Below are 13,448 nucleotides of genomic sequence, written 5' to 3' on the forward strand. Positions count from 1 at the left end.
ATATTTGGTGTATGGAATGATTGTAAGGTGAATATGTCCGAGTTGGGTCCAACTGGCAAGTGTCATCTGACCTTTCATGGTTCAGTGGGCGAAGTTAAGCGTTTGGTCTTTTTATAATTCTATATGCTATAGATCAACTAAAATTGATGTATGCAAATATTTAATGGTGTACATGTCAGTCTTGCAGGTTTTGTTTGACCTTGACCTCATTTTCATGGTTTATTGCTCAGTGTTAATTTTATTTGTTTTTGTCTGTTGTTCTTAAACTATAAGCGTTAGGTCAACTATATTTGTTGTATTGGAAGGATTGTAAGCTGTACATATCTGCCTAGCATGGTTCATCTGACCTTGATCTCATTTTCATGGTTCATTGGTCAATTTTTAAATTTGTCTTTCCTAGAAACTATTAACAATAGGTCAACTATATTTAGTGTATTAAATGATTGTATGTGTACCTGTATTTCTCGTTTGGTTTAAATGACCTTGACTTCATGTTCTTGGATATGTTAAGTTTATGTGATAGTTGTAGTAAAGCTTTATATTTAGGACTATCAACATAATATCAATGATTAGTAAAGAACATGAGACATTTTAGCATGTCCATTCTTGGTAAAATACGCATATTCTGTATGTACATTTTTCAAATTGAAGAATGTAAAAGTGCTTCTGATGCTCAATTAAGGTGTGCTAAAAATGTGTATCAACCATCTGTTGAGTCATTAATTGACCATAGAACACAGATGATGTCCATGCTTACATATCATATAAACTTGTAAAGGGAGTGAAGGGACATAACTGAAGAATGGTGATGTGACGCTAACAAAATTTGAATTTGATTGTAGTTTTGTGGTAATACGTATTGTATTCATAACATTTGGTTGAGGCAAACTTAGGTTAGAAACAGAAACAAAAAATTCAGCTATTTTTGAATTTATAAAGAGGCATAATTCTAGAAAGGTTAAAGTGAAGCTACTGAAATTCAAACTTGATCTGTATTTAGTGGTACATGAATTATGCATTGTGTACAAGTTTCAATACATTTAGTTGAGGGCAAACTAGCATTGGAGAACAGGAAACTAAAATTCAGCAATTTATCCATTTATAAAGGTTAAAGGGATGCCACTAAAATTTAAACTTGATCTGCGTTTTTGATAATAAGCAGTAATGTGTTAAAGTTTCATAACATTTGGTTGAGGCAAACTAAAGTTAAGAGAATTGAAACCAAAAATTCAGCAATTTTTCCATTTAGAAATGTTAAAGTGACACCACCAAAATACAAACTTGATCTGTGTTATGTGGTTAATCAAAAAGGAAATCAACTTTTCAGTAGTATTTGGTTATGGCAAACTTAAATTGGAGAACACAAGCATAAATTACAGCAAATTTTCCATTTGCAGCCACCAAAATTTTTGGCATTGTGATAAAGTTTCGTAAAGGAAATCCATTTTGGTACGTTGGTAAGGACAAGGGTAAAACTTGATGTTCCCTCTACTACGGCAGGGGCATACAATTCTTCTTCAGTCATGCAAGCAAAAAACGCTGATTTTGTGTAATAGCAGACTGTTCAAATTGCTGCTTTGGCCAGGCGAGCTAAAAAAAACTTTTGCTGTGTAATAACTGTTTGCTCCAGTTATTCTTTGGACAAGCAGGCAAAATCACTGATCTTGTGCAATAGCTGGGTGCTCAAATTGCTTCTATGGACATGCAAGTTTAAAATAGCAGTCTGCTAAAATTGCTTCTTTGGCAATGAGAGCTTAATTATTTGTTTTCATTCAAGTCAATAACATCAAGATTCCTTTTAATGCATTTCTTTGTTTTGTTTTGTTTCAGCGTAACCTTTCTTTTTTTAAATCTTGGTAGCTATTCAACTTATTATGTCACCCGATCGACAATGTCGGGTGACATATTGCTTTTCCTCCGTTTCTTTGTTATTATGGCACCCTAAACGGAGTTTGGGTGACATATTGTTATTCTACGTTTCTTTTTGTTTTTATTTTTATGTCACCCGATCGACAATGTCGGGTGACATATTGCTTTTCCTCTGTTTCTTTACTATTATTATTATTATTCTTCCAATGATTTTGTCCGGCAGTTTTCTTGGAGACAATGGAACCAATCTTAATGATAGTTGACTATAATGAGGAACACTAAATTCCGGGTTGCAGTAGGTCATAAGACCATTAAAAATGGCTGCCATTACCATGGAAACGGAACAAATGTGAAAAATTAAATTTTTGGGTTTTGGTGAATAATTTGGAGATGCTTAAACTCAGAATCATTATATTTTGATACAATGTAGGTGCCCACTATATACTTCTTTTGGATGATTTTTGGCATTCATTGGAACTACTATGTTGCCATGGATACTACACCAAAAATTTCAAAAATATCAAAATGCTCCAAATTTTTTGAAACTTTAGCATAACGATGAGCAACTTTGGTAGATGTGGAATTTGGCATTGGAATTTCCAAAATGTCTTGTGTTACCATGGAAACAAGGCAAAAATGGTCAAAACGCTTTAAAAACCTTAAAAAGTGGCATTTACTTCCTTAAAATGGTAGGTCAAATCCATTGAAACTCTTATGGTATGTTCCCTCCCATGTACCAATGTGGAATCTGCCATTAGAAATTTGGAATGGTCTGTGTTACCATAGAAACCAGCCAAAATGTCAAAAATTTCAAAAATTTCAAAATGCTCAAAAGGTAATGAAACTTAATATGATTGTTGACTGTCAAGTCTGCATGAGACTTATGGAGCTGGAATTTCCAAAATGGCCACCGTTTCCATGGAAACTGCAGAAATGTCAATATTTTCAAAATGCTCCAAACTTAATGAAACTTAATAGTATTGTCAACTGGCATGTATAAATGAAACTTTTGACTTCGGAATTTTCAAAATGGCTGCCGTTGCCATGGAAACAGCAGAAATGTGAAACTTTTGACGATGCTCTTATTGTACTGAAAATTTACAGGAAGATATATCGCAATTCATAGATCTGCATTCACTGTTAAGTTGTTTTGAAATGGCTACCGCTTAGTAGCAATGGGGGGAAGGGTGACATCCGCTATTGCTTGCAATGGCAATTCTAGTTATGTCACCCGATCGACAATGTCGGGTGACATATTGCTTTTCTTATGTTTCTTTGTTATTATTATTATTCTTCCACCTTTTTTTGTCCGACAGGTTTTTTGGAGTAAAATGGAACCAATCTTAATGATAATTCACTATAAGGAGGAACACAAAATTTCGGGTTGCAGTAGGGTCTAAGACCATAAAAAATGGCTGCCGTTTCCATGGAAACGGAACAATTGTGAAAAATTCCAGTTTTTGGTTTTGTGAATAATTTAGAGATGCTTAAACTCAGAATCATCATATTTTATCACAATGTAGGTGCCAGCCATATATTGGTTTTGGATGATATTGGCAATCATTGGAACCACTATGTTGCCATGGAAACTACCCCAAAAATTTCAAAAATTTCAAAATGCTCCAAATTTTTTGAAACTTCATAGTAACGATGAGCAACTTTGGTCGATGCGTAATTTGGCGTTGGAATTTCCAAAATGTCTGCCGTTACCATGGAAACAGTGCATAAGTGTCAAAATGCTCTAAAAACCTCAGGGTTTGGTAAATAATTTTGGTATGCTTGAACTTGAAATCATCAAATTTTTACACAATATAGTTGTCCACTAGATACAGCTTTTGAATGATTTTGACAATCATTGGAACTCTTCTGTTACCATGGATACAGGACCAAATATTTCAAAAATTTCAAAATGCTCCTAAATTGATCAAACTTAATATGATTGTTGACTGGCAAGTCTGGATGAGATTTTTGACTTTGGAATTTCCAAAATGGCCACCGTTGCCATGGAAACTGCAAAAAAGTCAAAATTTCTCAAAATGCTTTGAACTTGATGAAACTTGATATTATTGTTAACTGGCAAGTACAGATGAGACTTTTGACTTTGAAATTTTCAAAATGGCTGCCGTTGCCATGGAAACAGCAGAAATGTGAATTTGTTTAAAATGCTCTGAATGTACTGAAAATTTACAGAAAGATGTATTGCCATGCATATATGTGCATTCACTGTTAAACCATTTTGAAATGGCTGCCGGTTAGTGGCAATAGGGGAAGGGTGACATCCGCTATTGCTTGCAATGGCAATTCTAGTTATGGCACCCTCAACGGAGTTGGGGTGACATATTGTTATTCTACGTTTCTTTTTGTTTTTTTTATTTTTATTATTATTTTTCTTCCACACATTTTTGTCCAGTCTGGAACTCTAATGTGAATGGACCCAAGAAGATGGAACTATACCATAATGTTAATCACCATATGAAGATTTGCTTTTTGGGGTTGGCACTTTCAAGATGGCTGCCGTTACCATGGAAACGGAACAAATGTGAAAAAATCCAGTTTTTTGTTTTGGTGAACTGTTTGGATATGCTTCAACTCAGAATCATTATCTTTTAATACAATGTAGGTGACGACTATATACAGGTGTTGGACGATTTTGGCACTCATTGGAACTACTATGTTGCCATGGAAACTACACCAAAAATTTCCGAAATATCAAAATGCTCCAAACTTAATGAAACTTCACAGTAACGATGAGCAACATTGGAAGATGTGGAATTTGGCGTTGGAATTTCCAAAATATCTGTTGCTACCATGGAAACATGGCAAAAAGGTCAAAACTTTGAATTTTCACAGAACATTCCAGAACATCAATGTTAAATTTATTCTAGAGACATTAAATGGTATATGATGGTATATATGACTATGGAGGGAAAAATTGCAGCGGGGGTTTGACTTTGGAATATTCCAAATGGCCGCCGTTACCATGGGAACAGCAAAATTATGAAAAACTTCAAATGCTTTAAATTTAATGAAACTTATCACAAATGTTGCCTGGCTAATGTAGACTTAACTTTTGAGTTTTGAATTTTCAAAATGGCCGCCGTTGCCATGGAAACAGCAAAAATTTTCTAAATGGCTGCCGCTGGCCTGGCAATGGGGAAAGGGTGCCATCCGCTATTGCTTGCAATGGCAAATCTAGTTATTATTATTTTTCTTCCACACATTTTTGTCCAGTCTGGAACTCTAATGTGAATGGACCCAAGAAGATGGTACTATACCATAATGTTAACCACCAGATGAAGATTTGCTTTTTGGGGTTGGCACTTTCAAGATGGCTGCCGTTACCATGGAAACGAAACAAATGTGAAAAAATCCAGTTTTTTGTTTTGGTGAACTATTTAGATACTATTTAACTCAGAACCATTATATTTTAATACAATGTAGGTGCCCACTATATACAGGTGTTGGATGATTTTGGCACTCATTGGAACTACTATGTTGCCATGGAAACTACTCCAAAAAATTCAAAAATCTCAAAATGTTCCAAACTTTATGAAACTTCATAGTAACGATGAGCAACATTGGAAGATGTGGAATTTGGCGTTGGAATTTCCAAAATCGCTGTTGTTACCATGGAAACAATGCAAAAAGGTCAAAACTTTGAATTTTCACAGAACATTCTAGAACATCAATGTTGAATTTATTCTAGAAAAAATTAAATGGTATATGATTGTGGAGGGAAAAAATTTCAGTGGGGGTTTGACTTTGGAATATTCAAAATGGCTGCCGTTACCATGGAAACAGCAAAAATACACAAAATTTCAAAATGGTTCAAATTTATTGAAACTTATAACAAATGTTGCTCAGCTAATGTAGACTTGACTTTTGAGTTTGGAATTTCCAAAATGGCCGCCGTTACCATGGCTACCGCTCACCTGGCAATAGGGGAAGGGTGCCATCCGCTATTGCTTGCAATCGCAAATCTAGTTATGGCACCCTCAACGGAGTTGGGGTGACATCTTGTTATTGTTCGTTTCTTTTTTTTCTTTTTATGGCACCCTCAACGGAGTTGGGGTGACATCTTGTTATTGTTCGTTTCTTTTTTTTCTTTTTATTATTATTATTATTATTTTTATTCTTCCACACATTTTGTCCATACTATTTCTCAGAATTAGTCAGACCAATGTTGATGGAACTATACCATAATATGAACCGCCATGTTAAGTTGTGCAAGAGACATTGGAATGGTAAAAAATGGCCACCGTTGCCATGGAAACTGATCAAATATGAAAAAAAATGCAAATTTGAAATCTTTCATTATAACACCTACCTGGATGAAACTTAGTGGTAATGTTCCTTGGTATGCCTAGATGTTGTGACAATATAAGAAAATTCCAAAATGGCCGCCATTGTCATGGAAACAGGGCGAAAATTTAACATTGGCCCTATGGGAAAATACATTAAAGATGCATTTTCTTGAAGAATATAGCATCAATCCCAATGCAACTTTATAGATATGTAACATGGCATGTCCCAAAGTGGCACCTGTCTTTGGAATTTTTGAAATGGTACCCGTTACCATGGAAATAGCAAAAATTTCAAAAATTTCAAAATGCTCCAAAATTAATGAAACGTTACAACAATGTTAATACACATCTGTAGATGCAATCTTTGACTTTGGAATTTTCAAAATGGCTGCCGCTCACCTGGCAATGGGGGAAGGGTGCCATCCGCTATTGCTTGCAATGGCAAATCTAGTTATGGCACCCTCAACGGAGTTGGGGTGACGTATTGTTATTCTACGTTTCTTTTTTTTCTTATTATGTCACCCGATCGACAATGTCGGGTGACATATTGCTTTTCCTCTGTTTCTTTTTCTGTATTATTATTATTATACTTCCACCTAATTTTGTCCGCCCGCTTTCTGAGAGCCAAAAGTACCAATCCGAATGATGGTGCACTATAACAAGGAACCCTGACTCCCCAGAGTCTGTGCAACTTTGGAACTAAAAAATGGCTGCCATCACCATGGAAACGGAAAAATGGTGAAAAAATATAATTTTGGAGTTCCTTGAATTATTTGAGAATGCTTAAGCTTAAAATCTTTAGATTTTAATACAATGTAGGTGCCCACTATATACTGGTTTTGGATGATTTTGGCACATTTTGGAACTGCTATGTTGCCATGGAAACTACACCAAAAATTTCAAAAATATGGAAATGCTCCAATTTTTTTGAAACTTTAGCATAACGATGAGCAACTTTGGTAGATGTGGAATTTGGCGTTGGAATTTCCAAAATGTCTGCCGTTTCCATGGAAACAATGCAAAAAGGTCAAAATGCTCCAAAAACTTCCGGGTTTGGTGAATAACTTTGGTATGCTTGAACTTAAAATCATCAAATTTTTATGCAATATAGTTGTCCACTATATACAGGTTTTGAATGATTTTGATAATCATTGGAACTACTATGTTACCATGGATACAGGAGCAAAAATTTCAGAATGCTTCAAAATTGATGAAACTTGATATGATTGTTAACTGTCAAGTCTAGATATGACTTTTGAAGTTGGAATTTCCAAAATGGCCACGGTTGCCATGGAAACTGCAAAAATGTCAAAAATTCTCAAAATGGTTTTAACTTAATGAAATTTGATATTATTGGTAACTGACAAGTTAAGATGAGACTTTTGACTTTGAAATTTTCAAAATGGCTGCCGTTGCCATGGAAACGGTATAAATGTGAAATACTTTAAAATGCTCTGAATATACTGAACATTTACAAAAAGATGAATAGCCATGCATATTTGTGCATTTACTGTTAAACAAGTTTGAAATGGCTGCCGCTTAGTGGCAATAGGGGGAAGGGTGACATCCGCTATTGCTTGCAATGGCAATTCTAGTTAAGTCACCAAAACGGAGTTTTTGGCGACTTATTGTTTTTGTATCGTTTCTTATTATTATTATTCTTATTCTTCTCTTTCTGACCCCTTAAACTGTCCTACCATTTTTTGGGAAGCAGTACAGGATGGAAAATTTATATTTATTCTGGGTATAGGTCTGCATCATGGGGGTTGCAGAACCCAATGTCCATGATACCAGGGTGTCATCTTGGCATAATTAGGGGGGCTCAAAGATGGGTGGGGTCAATTTTTTTTTGCATTTCATCAATTTTCTGCTGTAAATAGAGTAGATGGTATTATATTTTCTTTTATGAATATTTAGAGACACATGTCAGCTTCAACTTGGAACTAATTTTATTTCAGTAGGGGGTCTCCTTGGCATAATTTTAGGGGGGTGAATTTTTATGGAACATTCCAGAACATCAATGTCAAATTAGTTCTAGAGACATTAAATGGTACATGATTGTATATAATTATGGAGGGAACACATTACAGTGGGGGTTGGACTTTGGAATATTCAAAATGGCCCCCGTTACCATGGAAACAGCAAAAATATGAAAAACTTCAAAATGCTTCAAAATTATTGAAACTTATAGCAAATGTTGCCTAATGTATGTAGACTAAACTTTTGAGTTTGGAATTTTCAAAATGGACGCCGTTGCCATGGAAACAGCAAAAATGTCCAAAAATTTCAAAATGCTTCAAAATTGATGAAACTTAAAACAAATGTTGCCTACCATATGTGGACATTACTTTTGACCTCAAAATTTCCAAAATGGCCGCCGTAACCATGGAAACGGCAAAAATGTTAAAATATCAAAATCCATTCGATTTAATGAAACTTTACACATAGGTAATTTGGCATCATTGATACCGCAGAACAAACGATTTGGGGTCCGTTTTGGTGACTTTTGTGTTAGCATCCTAACACAGGATTACTTGTTATTATTATTCTTCCACCTTTTTTTGTCCGACAGGTTTTTTGGAGTAAAATGGAACCAATCTTAATGATAATTCACTATAAGGAGGAACACAAAATTTCGGGTTGCAGTAGGGTCTAAGACCATAAAAAATGGCTGCCGTTTCCATGGAAACGGAACAATTGTGAAAAATTCCAGTTTTTGGTTTTGTGAATAATTTAGAGATGCTTAAACTCAGAATCATCATATTTTATCACAATGTAGGTGCCAGCCATATATTGGTTTTTGATGATATTGGCAATCATTGGAACCACTATGTTGCCATGGAAACTACCCCAAAAATTTCAAAAATTTCAAAATGCTCCAAATTTTTTGAAACTTCATAGTAACGATGAGCAACTTTGGTAGATGCGTAATTTGGCATTGGAATTTCCAAAATGTCTGCCGTTACCATGGAAACAGTGCATAAGTGTCAAAATGCTCTAAAAACCTCAGGGTTTGGTAAAAAATTTTGGTATGCAAGAACTTGAAATCATCAAATTTTTACACCATATAGTTGTCCACTATATACAGCTTTTGAATGATTTTGACAATCATTGGAACTCTTCTGTTACCATGGATACAGGATCAAATATTTCAAAAATTTCAAAATGCTCCAAAATTGATGAAACTTAATATTATTGTTGACTGCCAAGTCTGGATGAGACTTTTGATTTTGGAATTTCCAAAATGGCCACCGTTGCCATGGAAACTGCAAAAAAGTCAAAAATTCTCAAAATGCTTTGAACTTAATAAAACTTGATATTATTGTTAACTGACAAGTAATGATGAGGCTTTTGACTTTGAAATTTTCAAAATGGCTGCCGTTGCCATGGAAACGGCAGAAATGTGAAATTTTTAAAATGCTGTGAATGTACTGAAAATTTACAGAAAGATGTATTGCCATGCATATTATATTTGCATTCACTGTTAAACGATTCTCAAATGGCTGCAACTTAGTGGCAATGGGGGGAAGGGTGACATCCGCTATTGCTTGCAATGGCAAGTGCAACTTTGGAACTAAAAAATGGCTGCCATCACCATGGAAACCGAAAAATAATGGAAAATTCCAGTTTTTGGTTTTGATGAATTATTTGGAAATGCTTTAACTTAGAATCATTATATTTTGATACAATGTAGGTGCCGGGCATATACTGGTTTTGGATGATTTTGGCAATCATTGGAACTGCTATGTTGCCATGGATACTACACCCAAAATTTCAAAAATATGGAAATGCTCCAAATTTTATAAAACTTCACAGTAATGATGAGCAACATTGGTAAATGTGGAATTTGGTGTTGCAATTTCGAAAATGTCTGCCGTTACCATGGAAACAATGCAAAACAGGTCAAAATGGTCTAAAAACCTTCAAGGGGCATTTACTTTCTTAAAATGGTAGTTCAAATTGATTGAAACTTTGATGGTATGGTCCCTCCCATGTACCAATGTGGTATATGCCATTCAATTTTGGGAACGGTCTCTGTTGCCATAGGAACCATCCCAAATGTCAAAAATTTCAAAAATTTCAAAATGCTCCAAAATTGATGAAACTTATTAGGATTGTACACTGACAAGTCTGAATGAGACTTTTGAAGTTGGAATTTCCAAAATGGCCACCGTTGCCATGGAAACTGCGGAAATGTCAAATATTTTCAAAATGCTCCAAACTTTATGAAACTTAATATTATTGTTAACTTGCATGTATAGATGAGACTTTTGACTTCGGAATTTTCAAAATGGCTGCCGTTGCCATGGAAACAGCAAAAATGTGAAACTTTCTAAAATGCTCTCAATGTACTGAAAATTTACAGAATGATGTACTGCAATGCATATATGTGCATTCATTGTTAAACAATTTTGAAATGGCTGCCGCTTAGTGGCAATTGGGGGAAGGGTGACATCCGCTATTGCTTGCAATGGCAATTCTAGTTATTATTATTTTTCTTGCAACAAATTTTGTCCAGGTGATTTCTCGAAATCCAATGGACCAATGTTGATGGAACTCTACTATAGTAAGAAACCCCAGGTGCAGAGTTGCAGGAAGCATGGAATGGTTCAAGATGGCTACCGTTACCATGGAAACAGAACAAATGTGAAAAAATCCAGTTTTTTTTTTTGGTGAACTGTTTGGATATGCTTTATCACAGAATCATTATATTTTAATACAATGTAGATGCCCACTATATACAGGTGTTGAATGATTTTGGTGATCATTGGAACTACTATGTTGCCATGGAAACTACACCAAAAATTTCGAAATTCTCAAAATGCTCCAAACTTCAGGAAACTTCACAGTAACGATGAGCAACATTGGAAGATGTGGAATTTGGCGTTGGAATTTCCAAAATATCTGTTGTTACCTTGGAAACAATGCAAAAAGGTCAAAACTTTGAATTTTCACTGAACATTCCAGAACATCAATGTTAAATTTAGTCTAGAGACATTAAATGGTATATTATTATGGAGGGCAAAAAATGCAGCATGGGTTTGACTTTGGAATATTCAAAATGGCCGCCGTTACCATGGAAACAGCAAAAATATGAAAAACTTCAAAATGCTTCAAATTTAAGGAAACTTATAACAAATGTTGCCTAGCTTATGTAGACTTGACTTTTGAGTTTGGAATTTTCTAAATGGCCGCCGCTCACCTGGCAATAGGGGAAGGGTGCCATCCGTTATTGCTAGCAATTACAAATCTAGTTATTATTATTATTATTTTTATTCTTCCACACATTTTGTCCATACTATTTCTCAGAATTGGGCAGACCAATGTTGATGGAACTATACCATAATATGAACCGCCATGTGGAGTTGTGCAAGAGACATTGGAATGGTAAAAAATGGCTGCCGTTACCGTGGAAACAGAACAAATGTGAAAAAATACAGTTTTTAGTTTTGGTGAACTGTATGGTAATGCTTTAACTCAGAATCATCATATTTTAATACAATGTAGGTGCCCACTATATACAGGTGTTGGATGATTTTGGCACTTATTGGAACTACTATGTCGCCATGGGAACTACACCAAAAATTTCAAAAATCTCAAAATGCTCCAAACTTCACGAAACTTCACAGTAACGTTGAGCAACATTGGAAGATGTGGCATTTGGAGTTGGAATTTCCAAAATAGCTGTTGTTACCATGGAAACACTGCAAAAAGGTCAAAACTTTGAATTTTCACAGAACATTCTAGAACATCAATGTATAATTTATTCTAGAGACATTAAATGGTATATGATTGTATATGATTATGGAGGGAAAAAATGCAGTGGGGGTTTGACTTTGGAATATTCAAAATGGCCGCCGTTACCATGGAAACAGCAAAAATACAAAAAACTTCAAAATGCTTCAAATTTATTGAAACTTATAACAAATGTTGCTCAGCTAATGTAGACTTGACTTTTGAGTTAGGAATTTCCAAAATGGCCGCCGTTACCATGGAAACAGCAAAAATACAAAAAACTTCAAAATGCTTCAAATTTATTGAAACTTATAACAAATGTTGCTCAGCTAATGTACACTTGACTTTTGAGTTTGGAATTTCAAAAATGGCCGCCGTTACCAATGCTACCGCTCACCTGGCAATAGGGGAAGGGTGCCATCCGCTATTGCTTGCAATGGCAAATCTAGTTATTATTCTTATTCTTCCAATGATTTTTGTCCGGCAGATTTTTTGAAGGCAATGGAACCAATCTTAGTGATAGTCAACTATAATGAGGAACACAAAATTTCGGGTTGCAGTAGGTCATTAGACCATTAAAAATGGCTGCCGTTACCATGGAAACGGAACAAATGTGAAAAATTCCACTTTTTGGTTTTGGGGAATTATTTGGAGATGCTTTAACTTAGAATCATTATATTTTGATACAATGTAGGTGCCCACTATATACTTGTTTTGGATGATTTTTGGCATTCATTGGAACTACTATGTTGCCATGGATACTACACCAAAAATTTCAAAAACATCAAAATGCTCCAAATTTAATGAAACTTCACAGGAATGATGAGCAACATTGGAAGATGTGCAATTTGGCGTTGGAATTTCAAAAATGTCTTGTGTTACCATGGAAACAAGGCATACATGGTCAAAACGCTTTAAAAAACCTTAAAAAGTGGCATTTACTTTCTTAAAATGGTAGGTCAAATCCATTGAAACTCTGATGGTATGTTCCCTCCCATGTACCAATGTGGTATCTGCCTTTAGAAATTTGGAATGGTATCTGTTACCATAGAAACCAGACAAAATGTCAAAAATGTCAAAAATTTCTAAATGCTCCAAACTTGATGAAACTTAATATATTTGTTGACTATCAAGTCTGCATGAGACTTTTGAAGTTGGAATTTCCAAAATGGCTACCGTTGCCATGGAAACTGCAGAAATGTCAAATATTTTCAAAATGCTCCAAACTTAATGAAACTTAATATTATTGTTAACTGGCATGAATAGATGAGACTTTTGACTTTGGAATTTTCAAAATGGCTGCCGTTGCCATGGAAACAGCAGAAATGTGAAACTTTTGACATTGCTCTTATTGTACTGAAAATTTACAGAAAGATATATCCCAATTCATAGATCTGCATTTACGGTTAAGTTGTTTTGAAATGGCTGCCGCTTAGTGGCAATGAGGGGAAGGGTGACATCCGCTATTGCTTGCAATGGCAATTCTAGTTATATTTATGCTTTATCATTTGAATGCAAGCTAAGAAGAACAGAAACAAT

This window comes from Mytilus edulis, chromosome 3 (assembly GCF_963676685.1).
Source record: "Mytilus edulis chromosome 3, xbMytEdul2.2, whole genome shotgun sequence".
Taxonomy (NCBI): domain Eukaryota; kingdom Metazoa; phylum Mollusca; class Bivalvia; order Mytilida; family Mytilidae; genus Mytilus; species Mytilus edulis.